An 8,431-nucleotide genomic window follows, 5' to 3' on the forward strand; every position below is an offset into this window, starting at 1 on the left:
CTCCCTTTTGTCATCTGTGCATGAGTTAGATGTGGAGAGACCAGGCACTCTGTCCTCACATCTGTGTCAGGGCAGGAATGCATAAGCAACGTGTTATTTAATAATTACAGTCATTTGAAGGCTATAATTGTATTAAAGACTTGTCTTTAACTCAAGCAAGAGTCTTTGGTATCAAAATCTGGGAATTGTAGCTGTGGAGAGTTGCATTTTCTCAGAAAATATCCTCCCTGAAACTTTTAGACTATTTTGCATAGTCTGCAAGGTAAAGACTGTAACGCACATCCCCAGCACCCTGCCGAAACACCAAAGTGATGAACTTTCTTAGATGGAAAGGCAGCAGAGCAAAGCAAGAGCCAGCATGGCCTAAATAGACAAGTGCTCAAGCTCTGTAGCCAGAATGCCTGGGTTCAAATCCCGCCATTCCTAGCTGTGTGTCTTTGGGCAAGTTATGTAACTTCTCCATACCTTGGTTTTCTCTTTTGTAAAATGGAGATAATAATGCTACCAGTACTATGAGAAGTAAATGAGAAAATATATGTATAGGACTTGGCACATGGTACAAACAGTTAACACACTTAGCTGCTAACCGAAAGGTTGAAAGCTTGAGTCCACCCAGTGGTGCCTAGAAGAAAGGTATGGCAATCTACTTGTGAAAAATCAGCCATTGAAAACGCTGTGGATCACAGTTCTACTCTGACACACATGGGATCACCCTGAGTCAGGATCTACTTAACAGCAACTGGTTAATGCAAAATGAAAATGCAGGGCTCCTGGTTCAAAAATTACTAAGAATTTCAAGTTGGGGACAGCAGCACATTAAATCAAGTGAGGGCTCTTCTAAGCATGGGAACCTCTGTGACTGCACGGGTCACATATCCTTGAGGCTGGTGCTGTGCTCAGGAGTTAAGACTCATTTTAACCAGCAAGGACTGTCCTGAGTTGGCTTCAGGAATGGCTGTGAGTGACTTTCTCAAAACAGTTACTTTGATGACCTTGTCCTAGAGTTTTTTCAGAAAGGTGGTTTGCAATAAATTTCTAAAAAATGCAAAGCGATATTCATGTACCTGTGGACTGTCTATAAAGATTCACTGGCAAAGGAGAGTACAGTCTTTCTTGTTTTTGGATGGCAATGAATCCAAATTTTATTTTTTCCAGACTTGGTAGTATTATCCTACAACTCATCCCAAAGCTACCTGCCTCAAGAGTCAGGAATGAGGTGTCAAGAAACCAAGGATTGTTGGGTGGTGGGCATGTATGTCACGCTTCATGTAGAGTGGCTTCATGCAGAGAACTGAAATGACACGGATGATTCATTTACACATTTATTTTCTATCTTGCTTATTCTACCAGACTGGAATGGAGAACAGTGCCAGCAATTTTACAGACATTTTGACATAAAATTAAACAAGTACTTTGATGTTGAACAACTGTACAGACTACTACATGCATATAAATATGCTGATTGGTGCAGAAATATTGAGTTGATCAGCAAGACTATTAATACGAAATCACATTTTCTTTTTATGGAGTCAAAATGCAGCAGATATGGGAACATTGACACAAACACCATTCAATGGGAGAGAAAGGCATTATATTAATGGTGCAGGATGGACAGCTGAACAAACACAAGTACGCTAAATCGTATCCTCTTTACAAAAATGAAATCAAAACATTTTGTTTGCAAATATAATGAAATAAAGCATGTTGAGGCAGATGAATGAGACTAGACAAGACTTACCACTATGCATATGCTTTGCCTGCTACTGAGAGTTTGTATTAAAAGTATTTCAACAGAGTATAAGGTGAAGTACTAATGCTAATATGTGCGTGCACAAGGCAGGATAACCCAACCAACCGAGAAATCTGAAAAAATAAAATGATCGATTGTGCTTCTTTTTCCCGGCAGCATTCGGAGCATTCATGAACTAGTATGAGAACCCTCTAAAACACTGAAGTTAGCAAAAGTGGATGATGCTTCATGCGGCCGTACCTCTAAAGCTAATACCGCGTGTAACTTAGAAATAGGGAACTGTTTTACTTAACATGCACAGCCATTTTAAGAACTATTAACTTTTAATTTATGATACCTTATTCCTTGGGTTTAAAAAAATAGCTTTGAGTGTTTTTAATCTGGGGAATGTTTGGAACTTAACAGAAATTATTAAAATCTCTACCACTTGAGAAAAAAAGAATAAGTTGTATATCAATCTGTTTTAGAGGGAAATCACCCATGATTATTCCCCAAACATTTTTTTCTGCGCATTGATTACTGATAGAACTGAGCAATTTCACCATAAGTTTTCATAAAATTATGTTTTGAATCTTCAGAATTATGCTGAGGTTAGCAGTAAGCTTGTAATTCTAGCATTAAACATTGAATCATGAGTTTTAGGAGTTAGACAATTGCTTTTAATGATACATGACTCATGTTAACAACAAAGGCAGTGGATAATTCAGCTTCCCCCTCCTGATCCTAAACGCACAGATGCTCATGTGCACACACACACAAACACATACAATCTTCCCAAAGGCCCAATCAACTTTTCAAAAAATATACTCTATAAACTTCAGTTTTCCTCCATGTAACTCATGTGGTGATTTCCCTTTCTCTGTCCACTTTTCTTGTCTTATCCCCTTCCCCTTTGCATCTCCTTTTTTCTTCTTTCTTTGTTTCAGCAAATGCTGGCCTTTGAAAGCCTACATATGTTAATTTTGTAGATATCCACCTTTAATTTTTGGAGACCAAAATTAAACTAATTATACTGAATACGAGGCATCACTAGATAGTTCCCTTCTGCAGAACGTGTATCCTTTGACTGGCGAAAAGAGCTAACGTCAGACAGTGTACGCCCTTTATTTTACCCGTACTAGTGCTGAAAGAAACTATTTAAGGCAGTTCTGCATTAGCAATGGAAAATGACTGAAGCAATTATCTGGGAACATCCGTAAATACGTCTCTTACTTTGTTAACAGGCAACACTTTTAAATTGAATAAGTTGACATATTTCAACTATGTAGATACGACATAGAGATTTGTATTATGAACTTGAGAAAAAACACTTCAAGAATACTTCTTCAGTATTTATGGTAAAAAATTCACAGATTAGAACGATTCAGACAGTAACAGTGAGCTGTGAGCTGTTTTAACTCAAGGTCTTACTGCACTGCCTCAGACCCCTTTGGACTAGATGTTGAGTGAGCAGCTGGCAGTCACTTTGTCCCATGGTCTATGTACAAGACACAGTACCATGAGGTGTTGGCTAAAAAGATGAGATAATCACGCTGGCAGCTTTGACGTGCAGTAGCCATGGACATTCACCACTGAGTTTTTACATAAGCTATATGTAGAGACGGGTAATAAATACACTTAGTCAGCTGGTCGAACGGGAGCTATAATGCTTTATCTGAATACTATTTAATAAGCTAGGAACTTCACTTTTTTGAGAAAAGAGAGGAATACAGTACTTGTGAGGCTATACCTAAATATTAATCAGACCTAAACTGTCAAAATCATGCAGCTATGATTTAGAAAATCGATTATTTTTTCAAGTGATTGGAATTCCAAACTAAGTAATATGTTAGATTAAAGTTATCATAAAATTAATAAGACAAAAAAAAGTTCTTCATTAAAATCGAAATATTGTTTTCAGCTTACCAATGATGGTTACTGGACACTGTGAAGGTAAAAGTTGAGTGTAACCCGGAGAATTGCAGATTCAATGAAAGAATTGCTAACAGTCAGCCTGTCTCTAGTATTAGACTTAGCTGCACCCTGTGGTTCCACAGTGACCACTGGGGTTTAGTTTGGAGTAGTTGTAATAGATGTAAGGGTTACGATTAGACAGGGCTGTACTACATCATCTATAGTCCTTGGTCAACACCTAGCTCCAAAGCTTCCACAGGAACGCCAAAGAATGCCAAGGGACTCCTGGGACCATGGACAGGAAAGGAACTTTCCCTAGGGCCATGCTCTGAACTTGGACTTCTGGCCTTCTGAACTGAAATTTATTGTGAGACAATAAATTTCTGTTCTTTAAAGCCACCCACTTGTGATATTTTTTGTTATGGCAGCACTAGGTAACTAAGACACGAAGGAAATAAGAGGTCCATCTAAATTTTTTATGACTTGGCATTTTAAATAAAATGAAAGAGAAAATGAGCCCTCTCTGTTACTTTTCTTGGTTAATAAGATTTTAACATGAAAAAAAGTAAACAAGTCTATGATGAAACCTGACTGAAAACCTAAACTTTAGTCTCTAAACACAAAATTTAATGAAGAAATTCCTTTTAGGACTGAAAGCTTTTATTCTGATATATTAGTTTACTCTGGTAAATAGTAAATTAGGGTACATCTGGAATCAAATTTGTTATAAATTACTTTACAAAATTTGCCCTTAGGTTTACAAATATTTAAAGTGTAATGATGGGTCAGTATGTTGAATATTCAGATAATGACTAAGTATATTTAATTTAATTGTAACAGGAGGGCATAAAAGACTCCTGAAATATATACCTAAAGTCTTAGAAATTTGAGGAAATTGATTTTTCTGTAGAGGAAATTGGTATTTGTCTATTAAAAATGTCAGGCAATTAGGTTAAAAAAATTTGCATTGCCTAATTTTCATAGTATGTTACTTGTCCAAATAATGTCAATCTCTTTTGAAAGCCACGTGGGGCAGATATATATAATTTGGCAAATAAAATGTCCTCTGTTTTAAGGTAACAGTGAGTGAAAACCTACATTTATTCTCACACACACATATTTAAAAGTTTGATTGTTCAGGAAGTCACAGGAGAATTTAGAAAAGTAATTAGCACACGAATGTGAGTTGAATGATTTCTTCTGGAATTCTTTTTATATTGTATACTTTGTATTGGAATTCTTTTTAAAAACAAAATACATACCTCCTATTTCAATGCCAGGCATTGTGCTAGGTGCTTTGCTACATACCACCTCATTTAATTTATGATCGTCTTTTTGCACTCTTATTTATAATAAAACCACTAATGTTAATTTCAAAGGATCACCTAAAGATACTTTTGCACAAAAGAATAATAAAGACAATCATATTCCAAATACAAATGATTTGTAAGTGGGTGTACAGTGAAGAACAATTTTTTTTAATGTGGCTTTCTCTCTACCTTTAATACCTTTTGCTGAAGGTTTGATTAAATTACTATTACAGTTTTATCTTTCATCATATAAAAGCTACCAGAGTAATATAAACTTTCCCCGATTGAAATGTGTGTTACAACTGTAAATGATGAAGGAGGATAATACTGGTATTTCTTTTTGTGTACTGCTCGGAAAATAGACTTCCTAATCAGCTACACCACAAATGGAGTGGAACGTTTGCATCTAGGATGATGCTTTCTGACCAATCAGTGAACTAGGCGTCATTCTCATCAATCCAGCGATGGACCCTTGAAGATCAAGGACTTAATAGTCTTTAAAAAATTATGGTTCCTTTGTTAATAGTGGGGCAAACATCATGTCATTGTTTCGTTAGTCAAACCGTATTATTATATTGCATACAGATAGTTTCTTCGTCCTTGAGTCTCTCCAAGTTTTCTGACCAAGCAGACAGCCTCGTCACTCATGGCTTGGGGCTTCAAGTTGCCATTGGTAATGGCCTATTTGGTCCTACCATGGTGCAGATACTTAGCATGCTAGGCTGCTAACCCAAAGGTTGGAGGTTCAAGTCCACCCAGAGGTACTTTCATCAGGCAGACCCTAAGAAAGGACGGATGGTGGGGCCGTGCCCACTCTTACCCTCACGTCTTCAAACAAAACAAAGCAAGTGAGCACACACAGACAACAACAGAAAACAGGAAGGCTTTCAGATTGAAAATAAGGTACTAAGAGCAGACATAGTTGGTATGTATGCAAATTTAAAGGCTGCTGAAAACGTTTCAGTGTGCTAATGGTACCTAACAGCTGCTTAATAAACCCTTTTATGTATTCGCTTTTGGATTTTTTACGATTTAATATCATACTTCTTTAGAATCACGTAAGTTTGAAACTTGGCTATTGTACGGCAAACCTAGTGTTTTGTAAATTGTTGGTTTTCCTTTTTTTCTGGCTTTGAACTATAGGAATTTTTGCCAATTCTTAAGTGAGATTTTTATAGTACATACATTTTTGTTAATGAATTCTGGTGATAGTATTTTGTTGGATAAGTAATTTGGGTAATATTAGTACATGTTGCTTCTGTGTGTTTGTTTTCCTTACAAAAATTCTCTTAATTTCAATTAAACATTATGATGAGAGTGTAATTTTCAGGTTAAAAACATAGCCTAACCCATAAGCTGCAAATAACAATGTTAGAAGCATCTTGCTTTAAAAATGGGCCTGAAACTTGGCTGTCACAGAATCTCTGGCCAGCACCCACAGATGTTTATTGGGAGTTTAAAAGCCACTTGGTTTTCCTAAAGTCAATTCAGGGGCATTTCAGGCTCTACTTGTAATCTTCAAGTAGAATGGAAACTGAGAGTTTTGGAGTAAATCAGCCCAATACATCTGTCTTCACAAGTCCGTCATTATTAAAAACGCTTCCAGCATTTTCAGTTCTCTTTTAGCATTCCACAAATGGCAGAAAAAGGTCCCCGGCTGGTGCAAGCAGTTTGCGCTGGACTACTAACTAGCTGGCAGTTCAAACCCACTCAGGAGTGCCACAGAAGAAAGGCCTGGAGAACTACTTAAAGATTACAGCCAAGAAAACCCTATGGAGCACAATTCTACCCTGTAACACACAGGGTCACCATGAATTGGAATCAACTCTATGGCAACAGGTTTGGTTTTGGTTTTTAATGGCAGAAAGGTCGAAGTACCATTTATTGTGTAGCCAGAGTGCAGACCAGGGCACTGCTAAATATTTAGCTGAACTTGTGATTTTTGTCTTCATTTGCAGGCAAGAGGAATGAATACTCTGATAGTTCTGTGCAGGGGGTAGTAATAGTTTTACCAGATATTTTGGAATAACAGGAAGAAAATTTACATATGAGAGGGAGGTGATCACTGAAAAAAAATGTCTGGGATGTAGTTGTGATCTGGGCTGTTTGCATGCATAATGGAAGGCGGAAAATGATAGACAACTTTCTTTCAAGTCCCTATTACCATACCCTTTCTTGGCAAGCGGAATTCCACTTTCTCTCACACTGACCACAAGGGGGCACTTAGCAAGGAGAGCAACGTGTAAACAGTGGGATATCATTTCTGAGCCTGTACTTTGCCTCTGGTCTGCTCTCACTATTCTACCTTTGTCTGTTTCTCTTGGTCTGGTTTTGGAAGTGTGCTTATATTGTGGGTATGTCATCTACAATCCATTTTAGGTGACAATGGAGCAAAAATAACTAAAAGGAAATACTATTCAGACAGCATTTGCCAGCTTTGCCCTCAGTGGAGGGGCGATAAACTGCATTGCTCAGACTGGCATTAAGCTCTCATCCAATCAGCAGATTGTCACCGCTTCTATCATGGTATACAAACTAAGTTTTTTTTTTTAAACCAGTTATGGGAGTACAAAAATGTTCATTTTCAACATCATTTTTGCTAGAATCATTTGTTTTTGCTGAAGTGGGCAATGTCGCATGGAAGTAAAGAGGACAAAATCTAATCCCTGTCAATAAATTTCCAACGGCTGCTATATTTTAAGCATGGATGTTTAGAAAGTTTATGTGGTGGTCATTTGCATTCAAGAGTAAGGAATGGAAATAAATGACTTGAGTCTGAATAAAAATAAACGAGGATTGTAGAAATTCTCAGACAAACTCAAGTATAATTGCCATTCTATTAGCCCACCCAGTGGAATTAGGTATCACTTGGAAATACAGTCTCTTTAAATATATTTCTACTAGAATGTAAACTTGACTGTAACCTGTAGACTGTTAATTTCTGGTACACAGTAAGCACTCAATTAATGTTTGTTCAATGAAACATATTAACAGCAATCTGGAAGGATCTGCTAGATGATAAGAAATAATTTCTTCAGGAGATAAATTAAAGTTGAAATTATGGCCTCAGTTCTAAATTTCATGGTAAAAATATGTATTTAGTTTAAATTTTATACAAGTATATGTTGTTGTTAGGTGCTGTCAAATCGATTCCAACTCTTAACGACCCCATGTACAACAGAATGAAACACTGCCTGGTCCTGCACCATCCTCACAACCATTGCTATGTTTGTGCCCATTGTTGCAGCCACTGTGTACTCTGTCTCATTGAGGGTCTTCCTCGTTTTCACTGACCATCACTTTACTAAGCACGATGTCCTTTTCCAGGGACTGGTCCCTCCTGACAGCATATCCCAAATCTCGCCATCGTCACTTCTAAGAAGCATTCTGGCTGTACTTCTTCCAAGACAGATTTGTTCATTCTTCTGGCAGTCCATGGTATATTCTTCACCAACACCATAATTCAAAGGCATCAATT

The sequence above is a fragment of the Trichechus manatus genome, unplaced genomic scaffold, assembly GCF_000243295.1.
Source record: "Trichechus manatus latirostris isolate Lorelei unplaced genomic scaffold, TriManLat1.0 scaffold00018, whole genome shotgun sequence".
Classification (NCBI taxonomy): Eukaryota; Metazoa; Chordata; class Mammalia; order Sirenia; family Trichechidae; genus Trichechus; species Trichechus manatus.